General features: G+C 38.1%; 1 protein-coding gene across 4 annotated transcripts in view; it reads right to left on the bottom strand.

Annotated features, from left to right (window-relative positions):
• Positions 1–21,718, bottom strand: part of lrfn2.L (leucine rich repeat and fibronectin type III domain containing 2 L homeolog) — a 330,878-nt gene extending 309,160 nt beyond the window's left edge. For 2 of the 4 annotated variants that reach the window (XM_041562591.1, XM_018262696.2), the window contains exon 1: positions 20,938–21,718. The gene's annotated coding sequence lies outside the window, so the exon portion shown is untranslated. Of the gene's footprint in view, positions 1–20,640; positions 20,838–20,937 lie in introns of those variants that run through there. The other 2 variants (XM_041562593.1, XM_041562592.1) reach the window with 2 other exon arrangements.
• Between the last annotated feature and the right edge of the window lie 1,500 nt (positions 21,719–23,218).

The following is a 23,218-nucleotide window of genomic DNA, read 5'->3' as shown; positions in this document are numbered from 1 at the left end:
CTTACCTGGGGTAGATGCTGCAGATCGATCAGAAAGGGTCCCACGCAGCAGATCTCCAGCTCCAACGATCATCAGCCATGTGGGGGCGGAGCTGGGCGGAAGTGCGGCGCAGGCAGCAGCAGGACGCATAGGAAACGCGTCCCTGCTGCTGCTTTGGGGCCCCTGGGCGATCGCGCCCCAGGGGCCACACGATCCCCTGCTCTGCTCGTTGTCTAGGGGCAGGGGATCGTGAAGGAGCGGAGCGAGCGGCTCTAACAGCCGCTCCTCCGCTCGCAAACCCGGAAGTGCTGCAGAACGTAGAATCTACGATCTGTGGCACTTTGGTCCTTTGATCCACAGAACGTAGATTCTACGTTCTGTGGCACTTAAAGGGTTAATATTGGTTCCAAAATAAAACAAAGAGTTGTTATTGTTCTGTTAAGGTTAATGAATATACAGTAACATTCTGGAACTCAAAAGATAAGTCTCTAATGAGTATTACTTCCACGTTTATACCAACATCACTTTTTGGGTTTTCTCCCCTGTTGCAGGTAATAGGTTGAAGTGTAGTTATGCCCCCTATAGGCTGGCCAGGTATTATTATTATTTATATAGATCGTCACACATAGTGGCAGATTTACTATTTTCAAAGTAAAAAAATGCAAAATTTGAAGTAAGTTTCTGGATACTTTGACCATCGAATAGGATACTACGACTTTGAATTTACTTCAACTTCGATTCGAAGTAAAAATCGTTCGAATATTCGACCATTCGATAATCGAAGTACTGTCTCTTTAAAAAAACTTCGACTTCAATACTTCTCCAAATTAAACCTGCCGAAGTGCTATGTTAGCCTATGGGGACCTTCTACAAACATTTTCTAAGTCTTTAGAGGTTGAAGGAAAATCCTTTGATCGATCGCTAAAATCATTAGAAACGTTTGATTCAAACGATTTAATCGTTCGATCGAACAATTTTTATTCAACCGCAGGATTGCCAAATTTGTTGGAAAAACTCCGAATTCGATATTCGAATTCGAAGTTTTTTAATTCGATGGTTGAATTTCGTAGTATTTTGTACTTCGAAATTCGACCCTTGATAAATCTGCCCCATAGTGATTTGCAGCGGATACAAATACAAGACATACCCGTTTACATATATATATACTGTATATATAGACAAAACTTTCACCAAAATAGATGCACAGTTGCAAATATTATTAGAAGGACCAGTGGCCAAACCATATATAGGTTCAGTTTTGTCACGCAGATATCTAACCCAGATATCTATAACACAATTACCAAGAGTATGTTGTAAGAAACTATAACCGCAACTTTTTTAAGTTGGCGCACAATAACTATGACTTTTTCGTATTGTCACACAAAAGTCAAAAACACCCAAAAACCACGAATCCAAGAAAGATCTTTAATTTGTAAAAGGGACATCTGCCATTGACTTCTACATGTTTTCGGCAGGTTTTAGCTGGAGTATGTGCGTATTTGGAATTGTCAGAGTTTTTTTTGCATAATAAATTCCCCACAAAGTTTCACTTTTTTAAAAAGTCTGAAAGAAAAAGATGCAGCTTAATAAATCAGCCCCATAGTGTCCATAAATCACTGTTTCTCTTGGCCTTTTAAGGAAACTGAAGTAAAAAGTTTAGATTTTAGAATTTAGTTAAAGGACCAATTTTTTACCTTGTTTTAAGTAATAGTTTTTGCTTGCAGAGGGGAATTTTGCTGAATTTAAGTGATCATGGAGATTCTAAACAGCATAGAGAATCCTGAACCCTAGGGGCACATTTACTAAGCTCGAGTGAAGGATTCGGATATAAAATACTTCGAATTTTGAAGTATTTTTTGGGTACTTCGACCATCGAATAGGCTACTTCGACCTTCGACTACGACTTCGACTTCGATTCGAACTAAAAATCGGTCGACTATTCGACCATTCGACCATTCGATAATCGAAGTACTGTCTCTTTAAAAAAAACTTTGACTACCTACTTCGCCACTTTAAACCTACCGAGCACCAATGTTAGCCTATGGGGACCTTGCCCATAAGCTTTCTAAGCTTTTTTGATCGAAGGAAAATCCTTTGATTGGTGGATTAAAATCCTTTGAAGTAAATGCGGTAAATCCTTCGACTTCGATGGTCGAATATCGAGGGTTAATTAACCCTCGATATTCGGCAGTTAGTAAATGTGCCCCCTAGTGTAATAATCCACATTATAAATCAATGGTACTGTTGGTATCTTTTCCTAAATGGGATAACTCAGTGGAAGCTAACAATTCCCCAGTTCCTATTCATGTATAAATATGGAAACCAACAATAAGAAATGTCCTATTTACTGTGAATGTAAGGGAATATATAGACATGTAAGTATTACTTAAAATATCTAGTGATGGGCGAATTTGTGCCGAAAAATTCAAGAAACGCATTGAAGTAAATTTTTATACGCGCAACTGTTCGGTCCAAATGCATTAAGGTCAATGGGCGTCCGAATAATTTTGACGCGTGACAATTTTTACGCACACACCAATTTAAACGCGGTGGAATTAATTTGCTTGCAGTGAAACGTGGAAATTCACAGTGAATGTGCCCATCACTATACACAACAGCAAGAGGTATCATTATATTTTACATAATATATTTATAAACCTTTAAAAGGTATAAATTACATAATTTTGATGAGCGGATTTCTCTCCAGTGAAGTCGCCGCAGTTTCATGAATTAATTCGCCTGTGGCGAAACGTGGAAATGTGGCGCAAATTTGTGTCTGGCGAATTTATTTGCCCATCACTAAAAATACGAATATCATATCTTTTTGTGAGAATATTGAATATTCAACATGTAATCTTGCAAGGATATTATTTGTCTAGCACTGCAGAGTATGGCAGCTGACCTTTGTGTTTTAATCACACAGTGTCATATATTTCTCATCTGCATTTCTCCATTCAATGTGTCTCTCTATATATATACTCCAGTTATATCTTTATAGCAGGAGAAGCAATCAATACAAATGCAAAGGAAAGAGGGAGAGAAGGTATAGTTAAAAGCATATAATATCTGTAGAAAGTAACCAATATCAGATAAAGAAAATGACACTATAAGATAAAATAACCACCGAGAATTTCACCTTGAAAATGTTATTGATGTGCAGAAAATGTTGTAAATGAAAAATAAAATAAGATGGGTTTACAGCTTTTATCAGCCAATGCATGACCGCCTAAAAACACATTCATATGTCTACTATTTTTGACAGTCAGGAGGAGCAGTTTATTTGCACAGTTCTTTTTGTTAGAATACTATAGTGAGTAGAGAGTAATCTTCCATTTTTTTTAAAGAAAGGTTTATATTTGGCACATGGTTCTACAATACAGGTATGGGATTCGTTATCTGGAAACCTGTTATTCAGAAAGATCCAAATTATGGGAAGGCCATTTTCCACAGACTCTATTTTAATCAAATATTTTTTTTTTTTTTCATTTTTCTCTGTATATATATATATATAATTAATCCTTATTGGAAGCAAAACTAGTCTATTGGGTTTATTTAATGTTTACATGATTTTCTAGTAGACTAAGGCGGTTATTTACTAAGCTCCGAATACTCAAAATTCCCCGAAATCCGAAAAATGTGTGATTTTTTTTTTTATAAAATCAGACTTTTAAAAAAAAATCACAAATTTTTCGGGATTTATTAAACCCTGAGGGCTAAAAAGCCAGAATATAAAACCACGGCATCTCAAACATGTCGAGGTTGCAAAAAAAACTATGGGAACAGTCCCATTGATTTTTGGTTGTGTCGGGGGTTTCAGGCAATTTCACAATGTTTTCGGAGCTTTCAGAGGAAAACTTTGAAAAATTCGGAGTTTTCATGAAAATTCACAAAAAAATCGTGAAATTCAGAGCTTTTCCCGCAAAGGTAATTTTCGGGAAAATGTAATAATAAATAAGTGTTGAAAACCCAAGCGGGTTAGATCAGAGTTTGTAGCAGCCGATATTGAGATAAATTCGGACCTTGATAACCCCCTAAAGGTTAGTAGACTTAATGAAGATCCAAATTACAAAAACATCCATTATCTGGAAAACCTGGGTCCCGAGCATTCTGGATAACAGGCCCCATACCAGTACAACCTATTCTGAATTTCAAAATCAACTATTATAATACTGTATACCCAGAATCCAGATATCTTTAATAATTGTTGAGAATTAAGGGCAAATTTATTGACATTCAGTATTAAAAAATCCATTTCAATTTGTTGATTTTTACAAACTCACATTTTTAATATTTGTTTGATGAAAAAAACTCAAAAATTCAAGTAACTATATACTATACTATATACAACTATAACCTGGTCAGCAAGTCAATTGGAGGTGTATTTTCAGAATTCAAGCTGTTTTATTTTCTTTTAAACAGTCAGATTTTTAATATAAATTAAACATTTCCATTTTTGGAACAGGGATTAGAAAGAATAAACAACTAGAAAAGATTATGGGCCTTATTTCGAATAATCCGACATTTTCTGATTATTTTAATAAAAAAAGTGCAACCAAACTCGAATCTACAGTTGAACCTTATTTATTATTAAAAAGCATGATTTAATCCCAAAAAAGATAGAATTTTTTGGATTTTTGTCCAAAATTTACTCATTTTCAGGCTAATTGCAGTGCAGAACACAGAAACTTCCATAGAGAATAGGGACCTCCCTCTCATTGATTTATATAGAACTTTGGTCGGTCTGAGATGCCGGACTTTTAGATTCTGACTTATTCCATCCTTGGGGTTTAATAAATATTGAAAACATTGAGTTTTTTTTCATTAGAAATTTGTATTCTGTAGTTTTTGGCATTCAGACTTTAATAAATAACCCCCTATGGGTAAGTCAATAAGGTGTAGGATTTAGAAGATGCAGTTGCACAGTTGCCCCTTGGATGTTGCTCCAAGTGGCCTCAAAGCAGGTGTTTATTTTTGAATTTATTGTTTGGAGGCAAGTTGTATTTGCATGAAAAATCATGGGCTACGAAATAGGTAAATCACAGCACATATTTTGCACCACTCAGTTGCTCCCCAACTCTTTTAAATCATGCTCATGGGTAAATAAATTTGGGGACCCCACCCTAAATTATAAAAACCACAGCCCACATAAATATATACACAGAAAATATATTCAGGTCAAACTGAAACATCTTTGTGACACAATAATTTTCACTGCCCATAGAGACATATGTATATATTTGCCTATTTTGACATTTAGATGAAGCTAAGGAGCAACCATCTTCTGAAGCATTGTCCTTCATTAAATGTTCTAACATTGATAACAATCTTGTTTGTAGCACAAAACAAAGAATGTTGTAGAATTTGAAACCTCTGCTGGAATATCATATGGATGAAATGCTATATTATGCTGCCTTTGACGTTCCAGAGGTCAGTGCAGAGGAATATTTATCTCTTGTTGCAGTAGTGTTACTGTATGTACAAACTACCAACCACTGGAACTCTTAGGATGCTAGTCACAATGCTTTATATTCCTATTAAACTACAGTATTTTATTAATTCATTTATTTTTTTTTTATTTCACATTTTTAAGTTTCTTCTTCCTGGCAAATTGCTAGGATAGATTTTAAGGGGATTATTTATCAAAGTGCAAACATTTCTGAAACCCACCAGTAAGCCGGGATCAATATTTCTAAGAAATAAAGTCTTCTAAAGTCTTCTTCTGCTTTCTGTTATTTGAATTGGTCAAATTTTTACATTATTTTAAATGTATTTTAAATAAATCTGATTTGTATTTGTCCAATAGAGCTAGAAATGGAGGTATTTAAATACACATGTCACTAGTAACAAGTAGTAGTAATAATACAAGTAATTCCTAGATCTTAAACGGGGAGTAAAGTCTAAAATAGAATAAGGCCAGAAATGCTATATTTTATATACTAAACATAAACATGAACTTAAGCACCACAAACCTAATCAAACAAATGATTTATGCTTTCAAAGTTGACCACAGGGGGTCACCATCTTGAAACTTTGTTAAACATCTTTGCAAGACCAAGACTGTGCACATGCTCAGTGTCGTCTGGGCTGCTTAAGGATCATCATAAATGATCAAAACAGCGCAAGTCAAATAATATCTGCCAGAAGCCGATACAGCAAGACTAATTAACAATCAGAATATACAGACTGCACTGGGTCCTGTGTTGTCATGTAATCTAATGTGGATTTTATAGTTTTTGTATTGTTTAATACAAACTTTCTCCAACTCTTCAGAACCAGTGGCTACAGCAAAATAATCCTCAAAATAGAATCCCAGTTTATCTGTTTAAATCTGGCTCCATGATCTTTGTCCTTGCAGCTGGAGATGGGGATGTAAAGGCAACAATAAAATTTTAAAATTCAATACAAATCTCAACATAGTCGTCGACTGCTCTACAGGGAAACAAACAAAGCTGCTTGAGTTCTGCATGGCTGGGAAGTAAGTTGGGGCTCCCAGCCCAGCAGTTAGGGGCCGTCTGACAATTCCGATCCACAACAGTAAATGAAGGGAGAATTTCACTGCAAACAGTCGGGTTTCTTATAAAAAAACGGTAAACATTCTTTAATTGAATTATATTGGAGATAGGTTTCTTTTTCAATAAAGAAAGTAAAAATGGGATTTTATTATTTTGCCTTTACATACCATTTAAGTTTCCTGTAGTATTATATAATCCTGCCCCCCACCCCAGTGACCAAGTTTTAATCTCTTTCTCATCTGGTCCCCTGTAAGAAAATTATAACACTATAATCTATGAAAGATAGAATTGTAGTTTATACTAGGCAGCCGGAGAATAATGGAGGCTGAAACTGGCAGTCAGTGACACCTTTGTAGACATCGCCCCATTGATGACTCCGTTAGTCAAAATGGACTTTAAAAAATAAATATTACAGCACACCTTTAGAAACAAACAAATCAAAAATATAAAATATGCAGCAAATAACATTTTTGATATAATACACTGTTCTTGGGAATACTGGGAAGATCACTGATTTACTTCTTACCCTTCCTCCTCAAGCTGAGATGTAACATCAGAGAGAAAGACAGCAGGAAGCCTCCACGGCAGATTTGTCACCTGTGCCCTTCCTTTGACACACGAGCAATGTTAATTCAGACATCTAGTGAGCTTCCCTGCAGTAGGTTGATTAAGAAATCACAGCTGATCCACTGTGCCGAACATACAGCACTCTCCAGACTTGCGCCCTACATAGGATTCCACAGGTTGTAAGCTCCTTCTTGCTGTTTATTTCATCTAATATTTATGACAATACAATAGCCTAATACTGTGTATATGCAATGCATGGGCCCCGGTGGGTTTCAGCCTTTATTTGTTAAGTGCTCATCTTGCGACTCTACATCTGGTTCTCTATCAAAGTGCATGCTCAACGCCCCAGGCTCATGGCACGCAGCCTTTCACCCCTTCCTTCTATAGATGCATATGCTTGTATTCATTAATATGAGATTGTGTTGGATTATTTTGTCTTTATGTTATACCACTAAGCATTACAATAAATATATATAATTATTAATCTTTACCTCTCTAGGCAGAGTCTCATAAGCAGAAGCAGACTGCAGAAGCCACAATAAATCACTATTTCAATTCCCATTTTCTCGCCTAGATGCTCATTTGAGAGTCTGATGAATACAGTTTGGAAGTGGCATGTGGGAAAGTTGCAATTTACTGTAGGTTTTGGGATCCGCCTTGCTCTTGTACATAGTGAAAAGTGATCAATCACTAGGGATGTAGCGAACCGCCGATAATGTGTTCGCGAACGCCGTTCGCGAACACCGGCAAAAATTGCGAACAGTTCGCGAACTTCGAACATCCGAAAATCGTTCGATTCGAACGATCGAAGGATTTTAATCGTTCGATCGAACGATTTTCATTCGAATCGAACGAAAATCGAACGATTTTAGCGATCGAATGGTCGAATGGTCGAACGATTTTGACGCGAACGCCTATTGGCGAACGTCGCGCGACGTTCGCGAACTTGCGGCGGTCGCGAACAGCCGATGTTCGCGCGAACAAGTTCGCCGGTGAACAGTCCGCGACATCCCTATCAATCACAGTCAAACCCTGCCTTATCGATTGCTTTCTTCTTCATACTAGTGCTATTATAGTCCATTGTTTGCCACAAAAAAAAGCTACACAATAGCAAGAAGCATCATTATATTTTACATATTATATATAAACCTTTAAAAGGTATAAATTATATATCATATCAATCCTTACTGCTCCCTCTGTACCTTGGGTTTTTTGAATGAGAGTTTTTTCTGTAATTTGGATCACCATACCTTAAGGCTCTTAAAAACATTTAAGGGGCACATTTTCCTAGGGTCGAATATCGAGGGTTAATTAACCCTCGATATTCGACCGTCAAAGTAAAATCCTTCGACTTCGAATATCGAAGTCGAAGGATTTTGCGCTATTCCTACGATCAAAGGAATAATGGTTCGATCGAACGATTAAATCCTTCGAATCAAACGATTCAAAGGATTTCAATCCATCGATTGAAGGACCTTCCCCGTAGGCTAACATTGGCCTCGGTAGGTTTTAGGTGGGGGGATATTTTTAAAGAGACAGTACTTCGACTATCGAACAGTTGAATGGTCGAATAGTCGAACGATTTTTAGTTCGATTCGAAGTCGAAGGTCGTAGTCGAAGGTCGAAGAAGCCCATTCAATGGTCGAAGTAGCCATATTCGACCATTCAAAATTTGAACTATTTTTCCTCTATTCCTTCACTCAAACTAAGTAAATGGGCCCCTAACTGTCACAGGGGTTGTTTGTCTTTAAAATAACTCTATGATGCAGAGAATAATATTCTTGGACAATTTGCAATTGGTTTTCATTTTTTATTATTTGTGTTTTTTGAGTTATTTAGCTTTTTATTAAGCAACACCGCAGTTCAGCTCAGCATTCTCATTCCAAATTAACCTAGCACCCATGCATTCATTTGAATAAGAGTCTGGAATATGAGTAGGAGAATGCTTAAATAGAAGTAATAAAAAGTATCAGTAACTGGGGGAGGGTTGTTTACTGAAATCCAAATGTATCTCATTTTAATAAAAAAAAAAAACACTACCAAATTCCCATACCTGATTTGACCTTATTTATTATTTAAAAGGCTTGAATATATTTGTTCAGGAAATAATGTGAAAAAATCATAAGAAAAATCATACTGTACAATTGTTTTTTCCCCAAATCGTATGGATTTTCCGGATTTTTGCCCGAAAAGCCCCTAACGATAACTTCCAATTAATATAGGGACCTCTGCCATTGACTTATACACAACCTCGGCAGGTCTGAGATGGCAGATTTTCGGATTCTGTCTTTTTGCAGTATCAGGCTTTAATAAGCCTCGAAAAATTTGAGTTTAAAAAAAACCAAACAAACGCCAAGATGTGTAGTGTTACTGAGCATTTGTTTTAGGATGGGGTCAGTAACCCCCTTTTGAAAGCTGGAAAGAGTCAGAAGAAGAAGGTGAATAATTCAAAAACTATAAAAAAAGAAAAAAATTTGGTTTAGTGTCAAGTACAAGGTACTCTCTTATTAATACAGAGTAGAAAAAAATAAAATATTTAAAAATAATACATGAATAATTTGATTAAAATAGACTCTATGGGGGACAACCTTCCTGTAATTTGGATCTTTCTGGATATGGGGTTTCTGGAAAATACATTTTTTTTGATGTTGCTTACTTCGTCATCAAATAATTCCAAAATGATGTAGAACGTGTCAAAAGAATGAACATTAAAATCATAGACATTAAAAGCAGAGATGTCCTTTGCACGTTAAGAGCAAGAGAAAAATGCTGAGCAACAAGATTAACTCTCTCTGTTCTCTTCCTGTCTTTTCCTATAGGTTTTGCCTCTCCTTGGCTGACCTCTTCTTTACTTTGAGCGTCCTTGCTCACGGAGAGTTATGAACTGCTAAAGGCTCAACAACACACACCTCTCTAACCTCTTATGTACTTATCTACTTATAGGATTAGGTGTGAAGACTTTAAGGGTCACAGCACATGCAGCATTTCCATCAGTGGTACTTGCCTGAATGAGAAGTGTCGTACCAGATACTCGCAACCAAAAATCAATCATGGGTGCCAGGCAACTGTGGTTTTGCCATAGCTAGGGCATTGTCATTGTCATGCTACCAATGACAATGCCCTAAAAGATCAGTAAAACTAGTAAAACCATGAATTATTTCATTTGGCAAACAGATTTCCATCCAGTTCCATTCAGCTCCATTCTTTGACTGCGAGGTTCCAATTTGTTTGTAGCATAATAGCTTATCTGCCATAGGGCACATGTGATTTATCTGCTGTCTATGCACCCACATAACAAGGTCCCGATATCTTCCCATTGTTATTTGTGTCTCAGGTCAGAAAGTGCTACAAATAAAGACATTTTTAAGCAGTTCACTGTCCAACCACCATTTGGACCAGGAATCCTCCACCCAAACACTGTCTTTTGAATGAAAGAAGATATAATTGTAAACAACTTATATATAACACCCAGTTTTACAAATCCCTGTTTTATATTTTCCTAGATTTCACATTTTTTTTACAGTCCCTTCATGGTCTAATGCATTTTAATGGGAGCATTTCCGAATGTTTCCTCACATAATTATACATAATTGAAATCACCTTTAAAGTCAACATTTAGTATGTTATAGAATGGCTAATTCTCAGCAACTTTTCAATTGGCCCTCGTTTTTTCTTCTCTATCGTTTTGAATTATTTGTCCTCTTCTTCTAACTATCTCCAACTTTCAAATGGAGGTCACTGACCCCATCTAAAAAACAAATGCTCTTAAGGGTTAGTCCACACGAGGAGATTCAGGGAGATTTAGTCACCTGGCGACTAATCGGCTCTTCTTCTGGGCAACAATCTCCCCGAACTGCCTTCGCTGTGTGGGCTTAAGCGCAGGCGACTTTTCGTTATAGCGGATGGGAAGACACGCGAAGGCAGTTCGGGGAGATTGTCACCCAGAAGAAGAGGCGATTAGTCCCAGGTGACTAAATCTCCCCAAATCTTCTCGTGTGGACTAACCCTTAAGGCTACAAATGTATTGTTATATGTACTTTTTGTTACTCATCTTTATACTCAGGCCTCGCCTATTTATATTCTAATTCAAATCAATGCATGGTCACTAGGATAATTTGGACCCTAGTAACTAGATTGCTGAAATTTCAAACTGGAGAGCTGCTGAATAAAAAGCTAAATAACTCAAAAATGAAAACCAAATTGCAAATCTCTACATCATACTAAGGGGCAGATTTATCAAGGGTCGAATTTCGAGTTCCTAGGAGTTATTTTAAACTAGGGATGCACCGAATCCACTTTTTTGGATTCAGCCGAACCCCCAAATCCATGGCGAAATATTCGGCCGAATACCGAACCGAATCCGAATTTGCATATGCAAATTAGGGGTGGGAAGGGGAAAATATTTTTTACTTCCTTGTTTTGTAACAAAAAGTCACTTCCCACCCCTAATTTGCATATGCAAATCAGCATTCGGATTCGGTTCAGCCTGGCAGAAGGTTTCGGCCGCATCCGAATCCTGCTGAAAAAGGCCAAATCCTGGCCGAATCCCGAACCGAATCATGGATTCGGTGCATCCCTATTTTAAACTTCCATAAACTCCCATGAACTCGAAATTCGACCAATTCAATTTATTATAAAAATCACATTTTTAAAATTCGGGTGAATAGGATCGACCCGCAAATTAAAATCAAATTCAAATAGAATTTGATTTGAGTTTTTAAAACTATATTTTTCTGAGAAAAAAACTCGACTGTCAGGAAGGCTGCAAACAACTTCAAATTGATCCCAGGACGTCTTCCATAGGCTAAAACAGCAATTCATCAGGTTTAAGGTGGCAAATAGTCTTAAAGGGCCAATGTATGATAATTTCAAAAATCAAATTGAATTTTTTATAAAAAAAACCTCAAATCGAATTTTAACAATTCCCTAGTCGAATTTGACAGTTTTGGCTATAAAAAAAAACTTGATATTAAAGGTGAACAACATTTTAAGTTTTTTTTGTAGTTTACACCATTTTTACAGAAAACCTTGATTTTATGTGCCCCTATTTTATGCTTCCACAGATTTTACATTTTTCCCCATACCTTGCAAAAAGTAAATTCAGGCTTTGACTTTATATTTTAGATTCAGGCTCACGGGGGCTCAAACAATGAAAACCGCTGCATTCTCTGACCCAGGAGAAATTGAGAACATGTTTATAATAAAAATATATATTGCTTTAAGAATACAACCCTGATGTTTCTGGACTACAGTTGAATGCTTTAACCTTTGATAATATGTTCGTTTTCTGGGATTTTTAGTACAGGAATAATGGTGCAATAGATTAAAATGAGGTTGACTAACAGTGTTTAGATCCCAGTAACTATATTGTTGCAAGGGAAAGGAGAGGAATTGGAGACATGGAGAACAAGGTCCATTTCTGTGGGTAACTGTGACTATTTTGGCGGAGATGGCGGTGGGTGTGTTGATTTTTTAAGGGAAAAAAGTTGATGGTCATGGGAAGTTTCTCAACAGTCCTAAGCAATAAGAAGAATTCAACTAGCACAAACTGATTAAGGCCTTTGGTTCCCTTTAAGAAATATCTGTTGTTTTTCAGAAGTTTAAATTCTATTAAAGAAACATCCTTTTTGATGTGTAGAAAACAATACAAATGGTACCTGCATTAGAGTGAAACTAAAGCCACCCGCATCCACCATTTACATCTCCTCTTAAACACTATTTCCTTCTTTTGTTATGTGCAATAATAAATAGTTTTTTCTTATTAGCAACAGGGAAATGCTGTGTGTTTTTATACGTAGAACAGCCCTCTTTACAATGTTCCTTCAGTTCTTTGTAGTCAAACATTGTTTTTTTTTTTTTCAATAAATCCAATTATGTGCAGCAACATTTGAAAGACAGACTTGTTGTACGGAATTACAATTTCCAGTGTTACCGCAGACATAAGTCCACTAGCTTGAAATTAGCTTGTTTAACGAGTTCTTTTTTTTTTTTCACCCAATGACTGGCACCTTCTTTAAATTGTTTTCACTTCTATAAATGAATAAAGAACGAGGAATGCGGTAAACAAAAGGTTTCCGTTTCAGGTTGGAGGAGATGTCTGAATGGGCTTGCAAGCAGGAACTGCAAAGGATGTATGGGATCTATTTTCCAAAAAAAAACTTTTGTTCAGCAGCTCCAAAATATGATAATTTCCCATTGGCTCCTATTGAAGCAATTATTCATTTCTGGCTATTTTGTTCTCCACTGTCTTAAGACAGAACCTTGTACTTGAATGAAGTTAACATGAATCTGTGTTGATGGATGACAACCCTTTTGTTTAATTTGTAAAGTGGAAATGTTTTTAAGTTGTATGCAGTGCAGTTTGGGGTCCAGTCCGTAAAGTGGATCTGTCACCAGACAAAAAAAGCTGTATAATAAAAGTACTTTTCAAATTAAACATTTAATTTTTTTTTATCAAACCATTCATATCCGTTTAAACTCTCAGTTGTCAATCAAATATTACCTGCTCCTCCCCTATGCCTTAGGCATAGAGGCAGGGCAAGCAATTACTATCGCTTTCCATTCAACACTTCCCAGATGTCACTGCTCTCCTCACATTCCCCCTGTTCTCATCAGGTCCCCCATTCTGGTGCACAAACAAGATTCTGAGATGATGATAATAGATAGATGGATGATAGATAGATAGATAGATAGATAGATAGATAGATAGATAGATAGATAGATAGATGATAGATAGATAGATAGATAGATAGATAGATAGATGATAGATGATGATAGATGATAGATAGATAGATAGATAGATAGATAGATAGATAGATAGATGATAGATTGATCGATCAATCGATAGATAGATAGATAGATAGATAGATGATGATGATGATAGATAGATAGATAAAAAGATAGATAAAAAGATAGATAGATAGATAGATAGATAGATAGATAAAAAGATAGATAAAAAGATAGATCGATAGATCGATAGATAGATAGTACTTCCTGTCATTAAAAAATAGTAGATAGATGGATGATAGATAGCTAGATAAATGGATAGATAGATAGATAGATAGATAGATAGATAGATAGATGGATAGATGATAGATAGATAGATAGATAGATAGATGGATGGATAGATGATAGATGATAGATAGATAGATAGATAGATGGATGGATAGATGATAGATAGATAGATAGATAGATAGATAGATGGATAGATGATTGATAGATAGATAGATAGATAGATAGATAGATAGATAGATAGATAGATAGATAATAGGTAGGTAGAGATAGATAGATAGATAGATAGATGATAGATAGATAGATAGACAGATGATAGATAGATAGATAGATAGATAGATAGATAGATAGATGTTACAAAGTCACATTGGGAGAAAATGGCTTGTTTCTGTCTCTAAGGCACAGAGGAGACAATAGATTGTACCTCTGATGCTGACATTAGTCAGTAAGATGATTGAGACTGTTCATATATAAATAGGGATTAATGACAGAGTTGGGTAAGGTATTAGAATCTATAGATTGATATTCAGCAAAGCGTATTTATAGGTTTTGATGTGTCATGCATATTAAATTATCCAATACTGCACAGAAGGGACTCACACATCAGAAGAAGAGAGATAAATATGTGTCATTTCCATTGGACTGCTTATTGGATCCATGCTTGCTGATGGCTCACATATACTCATGGGGTGACTATAGGTGGTAAACTAATGAAGAATAAATATTGTCCAAGGCCTACTGAAGTGGATACGAGGTAGATAATGCAGGCAGGTCCGGACTGAGAATTAAAATAGGCCCTGGCATTTCAGGTTCACAGAGGCCCATTTAGCCGACACAGAAGCCCAAACAGTCCCCACCAGCCCATTAAATAGTGACTTTCTATGGCACCTTACAGCAGCCCCTCTGGCATTTGCCAGAACCCACAGATTGCCAGTCCGGGCCTGAATGCAGGCAGTCTGGGCTCAGGTGTGCCAAGTTTAATAAAAAAATACCAAAGGAAATGATTTCTAGGGACCTTTGTCTTGACTTTATTTGATGTTCCTACATGCAAGTATCTCTACTCTTGGGCTTCTTCCCTTGCATATGAAGATTAAATCACCATACATTGTTTACCTTAAACACAAAGATGGACCTGAACGTATGGGATTTGTAGTCTTTCTGTCCATGTCCAAAAGGAAAAAGATCAGCTGACCACTGTTATCAGTATCCATATAAACAAGGCCCTTTATCTGACCTGGCCAATGGCTGCTCTTCTGTAGGGATCTAATCCTATTGCCTGAAGTTCATCAACGTATTTGGCCCTACAATGATTGTCTCCTGTATAGTCAACTTTTCCTTACATAGATTCAAATATTTTTTTGAAATTAAATCTTGTAAATGCCAAAGCATTTCTGAATACTGCATAAAAAACCCTCCATTCCACAGAGCTGTCAATCTTCTCCCATTAGGCAAGCTTAAATATTAACTGGAAGTTCACCATAATAGGCTTAGGGTTTATTTATAATGCACCAGGTAATCGGTTGTGCATGAAATACACCATATTTCTAGAAGGCTGACTTCTCTCGGCCCATTGCGTCTGTGTGTGTGTGTGTATTTAAATATTTAGATGGCTCTCATTTATGCTTTATGGGAATCTAGAAAGCATCAACAAGGTACAGAGCTGTAGTGTTGCAGCCAGTTAATCATCAAGATCATGTAGATTAGAGCAAATCAAGTAGAAAGCACATGTTTGCGGTAGGTAATAAAGATATATTACTTTATTTATTATCATACTGAAGAGTTATTCCCAAACTGTTGGAATGGTGCCCTGGGAGCGGTGGGGGGGGGGGAGTTTGAATAGAATAGTCTAGGGTCCACAGCCTGAAGGTCAGTTAGGTGGATATTTAAGAAGAGTTTCTGTTTGTAAGGGTATATTGATAAGAAAAGACTCCCAAAGAAACTTATGCTCTAGTGATCCCAAATGAACATACAACATAGACAGCAGTTTATTTCTCAGTAGAACACACTTTTATTGGTGTTTCTACAAAGTTTTCAGCATTTGAAATACTCTAACAAAGAATTCTTCCCCAGGAGAAACAATAACAAGATAGTGGTAAGTTATATTGAGGATCCCAAAATACAGCAGTGAGATAATGTCGAGATGTTGCACAGTTCATGCGGGGACAATCGTGTCAATATTACAGCCCACTGCCAAAATGGAGAATCCTAAAAAATATTCATTTAATTTCCTCTCACACAAAATAATCCTCTCTACTCTCTATTTCTTTCCCCTTTAGAAAAAAAAGTTTTCTAAATCTGTTGAAGAGGAATTGGTTATAAGACTCAGTGTCGGACTGGCCCACCTGGGTAACCAGGAAAAAACCCGGTGGGCCCAAGTGTCAGGGGGCCCACAAGCTGCTAAAAATCTGGCCTATTTCATGGCCATTCCCTATTTTTATGAGAACAAAGAGGCTAAATAGTTGGAAAACTAGAGTATAATATGCAAAAAAAAGAGACTAGCAGAATAGAAGTTGAGTGAGGAGAGGAAGAAAAATAATATTAAGAGTGGGCCCCTGATCTAAGATTAATTGGTGGACCCCTGGTCAAAGGTTTTTGGGTGGGCCCCTGGTGTCCCAGTCCAACATTGATAAGACTTCTGGGACTCATGAGTCGTAACACTACATTACCACCACCACCAGCACCCCAACACCAACACACACAGCATTAAACTTACTCCTAATATAGATATATAAAAATATTCGAGTAACAGTCACCCAGCTATAGTTCCAGGGGTACCGAAATCTCCACCTAACTGGCCTTCAGGCTGAGCCCCCTTAGCTCATAACAAAGTTACAGATATATAGAAACATTGGGGTAACAGTCACCCTGCTATAGTTCCAGTGGTACCCAGGGCACAAATAAGCACTCACCCCAAATCTCCCCCAACTGAACTTCAGGCTGGGCCCCCTTAGCTCATAACAAGGTTACAGATATATAGAAACATTGGGGTAACAGTCACCCTGCTATAGTTCCAGGGGTACCCAGGGCACAAATAAGCACTCACCCCAAATCTCCCCCTAACTGAACTTCAGGCTGGGCCCCCTTAGCTCATAACAAGGTTACAGATATATAGAAACATTGGGGTAACAGTCACCCTGCTATAGTTCTAGGGGTACCCAAGGCACAAGTAAGCAAATAATCAGTGCACACAACTGTCTTGCTACCGGCAGAGGCCAATACATTGGATCAAAAGACTCCAATATCTATGTAAATCATTGACCACAAATCAGAAACCACAGTAGCAACAGAGACCCCAGAGAAGTGATCAGAGTTGCAGATGACAGGTACAGTTGTGTAGTCCCTCTCCCTCTAGAATAGCAATATGGCAGTAATATGTAGGCAGTGGCACCTGAGACAAAAGAACAAGCTGTAGATCTGTAATTATTGGCTAATTAATGACTGATAGAGAAGGTTTCCTAATGAACTGACTAAGGGATCAGCCTTGCACTGAATAAGTCAGTTCTATGGGACTGCCCAGTCGCTGATCATCGCTCACTAAGCAGCCAGAGCCAACAAACACTGTTAGTATTCACTGCACTGGAACTGCATCACAGCATGAAGAGCTTAACAAATGCCCCTTTAAAGGCTCCCCCGGCTGCTCTGAAAGGACCAGCAGTGTGTTCTGTACATGACGGCCACAATTTATTTCACGTTTAGAGTCTTTAAATCAAGAGATAAATAACATTTCCAATTTGCTTTCTGTCTGTCTCCTGCAAAGAAGGGAATTGCTGCCATACTGATCAGTCATGGATATTAAAGACAAAAATATTACAGGTATGTGACCTGTTATCCAGAATGCTTGGGACCTGAGGTTTTCTGGAAAATGAATCTTTCTCTCATTTGACCTTAAGTCTATTAGAAAATCATGTAAACATTAAATAAACCCAATAGGCTGGGTTTGCCTCCATTAAGGGTTGATTATATCTTAGTTGGGATCAAGTACAAGGTACTGTTTTATTATTACAGAGAAATTGTAACAGTGAATTATTTGGATAAAATGGAATCAATGGGAGACAGCCTTTTTATAATTCAGAGCTTTCTGGATAACGGTTTTCCGGATAACTGACCTTATACACATACAGGTTTTAAATGACAATAAAAAGTGATTGGTAAAAAAATGAAAAAGCTGAGAAACAAAAACCAGGTGGCCCTGTCGCACTAGAGTCTGTGGGAGAGAACTAACTAGATGCTCCAAGGAGGAATAGAATGGCTGCTACCAATCGAGTGAATTAACTGAATTGTTGCAAAGAATGAGACAGGAATCTGTATGATATAACCCTGTAAACAAGGTCCTTCTCAAGTTACAAATGTTCTGTACTTGCCTCTTGTCACACCCTGGCCCTGTCTATCCCCAGTCACCCCCTCTTTCATAAATCTGCTTTGATTCCTTGTTCCTGCCTTTACACAGACAGATAGAGAATGTACAATGCCCTCAGCTCTCACTATACAAATGTATACAAACCAAGCATGGAACAATACAGAACTGCACTTAATTATAACAAGTCGGCACCGAGGCACCATCAATTATTCAGCGCTGGCATTCATATGTAGCTTGTGAGTAAAGCCCAGAAGACTCATGACTTTCTCCCAATCTCCTCCCTCAGCTGAAAAATAACCAAAAAAAACACCATTTCATAAGGTCACACTGGAAAACAAACAGATTTAGGGAAGAGAATGATTGAAAAGCTCCCAATTTCAGCCCTTTCCCAACTATTCATTCAGTGGGCAATGACCGTGTCTATGATCAGAGCAAACCTGGGCATGTTATTCCTTCAAGAATTCCAATTCAATCTAATTGAACCTAGGAATAAATGTCAGTCTGTTAGAAATAATAAATAAAGAAACATTACATATATATATATATATATATATATATATATATATATATATATATATATATATATATATATATATATCCGTCAGTCTTTCTGTGCTTAGGTTCCCATTATGCTCAACGTTTGGATAGAGAACAACTAAAGAGCTGACAAATTGAATGTATGAACATTAAGGCTCCCTTTTACATACACACAGATCCAATTCTTACCTTTCAGATCTACTCCCTCAGTGACATCATGCCAAATTTACATACATGTATAGGAACATAGGTACCCCTCCTGGAGCAGGACATGTGCTTCCCCCCTGGATTCAATGCAAGAGGAGGCAGCAATGCTATAAAGGGCATCGTTTTGACTACAGCAGATCCATACACACTGTAGCTTTACTTTCATCCTTGCAAATATTAAGGCACAAGTGCTTTGCATGTACATTTTACACCTAGATAAGCTGCATTCTGCCTGCACTCCTTTTGGAATGATTTAAAGCTGCAGCAATCAATACAGTTTAGGATGATCTTGCTAGGGGGGGGGTTGATTCTCCCACAGCAATTAAATGTTTCAAATACTGTTTATTTTATGATTGGTGGGTGGGAAACAGGCACCTTACAAGGTACAATAAGTCTCGCTCAGACTCCATATGCAATTATCCCTTAAGAGTAATCTCTGCAATTGGATGTGCACTTTAAACCTGCCAAAGGCTCAGAAATCCATTATCCTTCCAGCAGAAAACACAGAGGCAGGGTTTCAGCGAGGGCATCACATACACAACTCCCGGCTGCTGAAGACAAGGGGGCAGCGGATCTGACAGCCCATTAAAATGGCCACATGGAATGTTCCCCCCTCATTTGCTCCCTGGCGGCCACTTTCATTCCTTATTGCTGGAAATAATATTGTGAATATCTTGATTTTATGTTTGTGCATGTCTGTGTGTGTATATGTGTGCAGGTATGTGTGCAACGTGTGTGCAATTTCCCATGTAGAAAGATTCTTCTCTGAGACTCAAGTAACCTTAGATGTCAGAGCAGCTTATCCCCAGTTAAGTCTTTCACCCTTTTTACTGCATGCAGTGGGTGCACCCTCCATCTATCCCCGTCTTCCCAGATAAGGGCGATCCTAATACCCCACTTATAACATCACACTCTTCATAAAGCCTTCTTTCTTCATTATTTCAATCCTGAATCTTTTGGGGAGGGGTGTATTAACCCTAACCTATATGGTGTTGTGTATAAAGGGTTAACTGGACTGGAGGAGAAAACACTGCCCCACAGCAAAAGTAGTTTAAAAGACAACGAGCAATATCCATGAATACACACACACGTAGCAATCGGTCAATAAACATACAGATTCAGAATACCGAGGATAAGGCTAATCTGTGCCAATAAACAGAGTTTACATCCCTTGGAAATACAGAAGCAGATCTGGGAGGCTAAGAGAGAGTCATAGGGTTAAATCTCTAAAAATATAAATACACAGGCAGCTGGTGAGAGAGGTGCAGGTTGCGACTGATTGAGCGTTGGGTATCAATAAATAAATTCCAGATCGTATCCAGATCTATGGAACGGAAACATTGTGACATGCCAGGATGATGACCAGCGGGGGCATATTGCACATACCAATTCACAGCTGGCATGTTTTCTCAGTATTAATCTTAAAAGACACCCCACCCCCCAAAATGCTTCCCCTTTCATCATACACACCTGCCCTTGTTCTTCTTATGATTCCCCGGTGCCCACCTGAGCCCCCTGGTAATGAGATTGAATCTATGAGACCGGAGGTGCCCAGCAAACTTCCCGGTGCTGAAGGAGAAGGGCTCTCTTGTGCTTATCCTTCCGTCACATCCCAACAATCACGTTGTGTTTCACTTGGCACTTCCATCCATCCTCATAATATGCAACTATAGCCACATACCAGAATTACAACCTCCCCCCCCCCAAAAAAAAGCTGCATTTTGTCTGTAAAGGGCTGAAAAATGGGAGAAATAAGAACAGCCTTACCTCTTGGAAGTGCCATTTATCCTCTGTTGTGCCAGGCTACTGTATCATAGACATGGGTCTTGAGTTTTTAGTGCACAAAATAAGATCCAGTCCTTGTCTCCCAACTAGGAGAGGGGGAAACTGCAATCCAACGCAAGCAGATGGAATCCCAGAGTGTCCTTGTGTGTTACACTGTATCCAAAGCACAGAACATATATTAATATATATAAATATATAAATATCCAGCAGTTTCCTTTTCCTTCTGGCTCCTGGATTAGAGAGCGGAATTGAAGAAAGCCTTTAATGCTATGGATTCTGCCCAGTGACCAAAAAGCCTGTGCATTGTGCCATATAGGGGGGTTCCAAGTTGTATGCCAGACAGCCTTGAATGCAGAATAGGAGCACGCACACACACACAACAGCACACAGCCAGAGACAAGGCAACCAGAGAGAGCAGCAATCTGCACTGATCCCTCACAATACTCTAGATGGCATAAAGCTCCACAGCTTGGGAGGCGAAAGCAGAAAATAGATCCGAGCAGCACTTTTCCTTGGGCTCATTCAAAGCACAGTCGCCTGCCGCCTAGGTCTTGCAGCCAGGTTGGGAGCTGTATCAACCCTGTTGTGTTTAATAGTAGCACACACACACACAAGTGCAAAGAAGAATTGAAGTCGAAAAGACAGTGAAGGGAAAGCAGATTGGCTCTGTAATGCGGTGGCAAAGCACTGCCCTGCTAATCCATTGCATAATAATAGGCAGCTAAGCCCGCACAGACACTCGCCGACATGCCAAATCCTCAGATCAACACTCAACATTTGTCAGAGGGAGTCACTTCATTGGGGATTTGGTGAAGGGATGGGAGGAGGAACACACATTAGTTCCACACTCAATATATGCAATAAAAGAGAGGAAAAAAAAACCCACGACACAGGCAGTTCTGAATAAAGAACGTCGCTTGCTAAAATTATAGGGCTGTCAGAAACCTTGTTATAAGGAGAGATTTTTTTTTTCCTTTCTCTGTTACTAAGAGAATTACAGATAATCAGGCATGACATGTGCTGCAGGAGGAATAATGCGGAGGAATGACAGGAAACAAGGGTTTTGTTTTTTTTTTTATCCCAGCAAACTATCAATAGGTGAATCCAACGTCAATAATTCGTATTCTTATGGGGAACCTGATATTGTGCCCTGGACAAGAGAGCAAGAGAGAGAGAGAGAGAGAGAGAGAGAGAGAGAGAGAGAGAGAGAGAGAGAGAGAGAGAGAGAGAGAGCTAGGGCTGCAAAGGTGGCGATTGTGGCTTGACCTTAGGAGATTGCCAACGCCTTAACATACAGAGGAGCTTATCCTCCCTCCTGTGCTGGGCTTGATTGGGAAAATATGGCTCCTGATAAGTATATGTTCAGTGTATACCCTTACACGTGGGTGTAATATTCATTCTGCAGAAAACTGGCATGTCTGGGGTTAATGCAGTGCTCCTGATCCATTTCTGTAGCGATCTTACTGGCATGTCTAAGGTTAATGTAGCATTGAATTTTCATTTTCTGCAGTGATCTTAATGACATGTCTGAGGTTAAAGCAGTGCTCATGATCCAGTTTCTGCAGTGATCTTACTGACATGTCTAGGATTAATGTAGCACTGCGTATTCATTTTCTTCAATGATCTTACTGGCATGTCTGGGGTTAATGCAGTGCTCATGATCCATTTTCTGCCGTGAACTTACTGGCATGACTAAAGTTAATGTAGCACCGCGTATTCATTTTCTGCAGTGATCTTAATGGCATGGCTAGAGTTCATGTAGCACTAAGTATTCATTTTCTGCAGTGATCTTACTGGCATGTCTGGGGTTAATGCAGTGTTCATTATCCCTTGTACCTACTGGAGGAGTTGTATTATGGCAGTGTAGAGTACTTATACGCCGGGCACCATTACATAATGATCCTAATGGCATTGCTAGGGTTAATGTAGTAGTGATTATGCAATGTCTGCACTAATCTTACTGGCATGTCTAGGGTTAATGCAGTGCTCATTATACATTTTCTGCAAATATCTAAATAGCATGTCTGGGGCTAAAATAGTCATTTTAGTGTAATGTAGTGATATTCTTTGCTGTTCTATGTTTTCTTATAATTTTGTGTCCTTTTAATTATTTATTTTTTGTTCAGCTGCTCTTCCGTTTGAAATGTCATCAGATGTCTGGTTGCTATCATCCAAATGATCCTAGTAACCAAGCAGTAATTTGCTAGAGAGACCAGAATATGAATAGGAGAGGGTCTAAATAGAGAAATAATGAAATAAAAAG

Source organism: Xenopus laevis, chromosome 5L, assembly GCF_017654675.1.
Source record: "Xenopus laevis strain J_2021 chromosome 5L, Xenopus_laevis_v10.1, whole genome shotgun sequence".
Taxonomy (NCBI): Eukaryota; Metazoa; Chordata; class Amphibia; order Anura; family Pipidae; genus Xenopus; species Xenopus laevis.
Note: the sequence above shows the minus strand (reverse complement) of the source record. Positions and strands in the feature narration are given on the sequence as shown.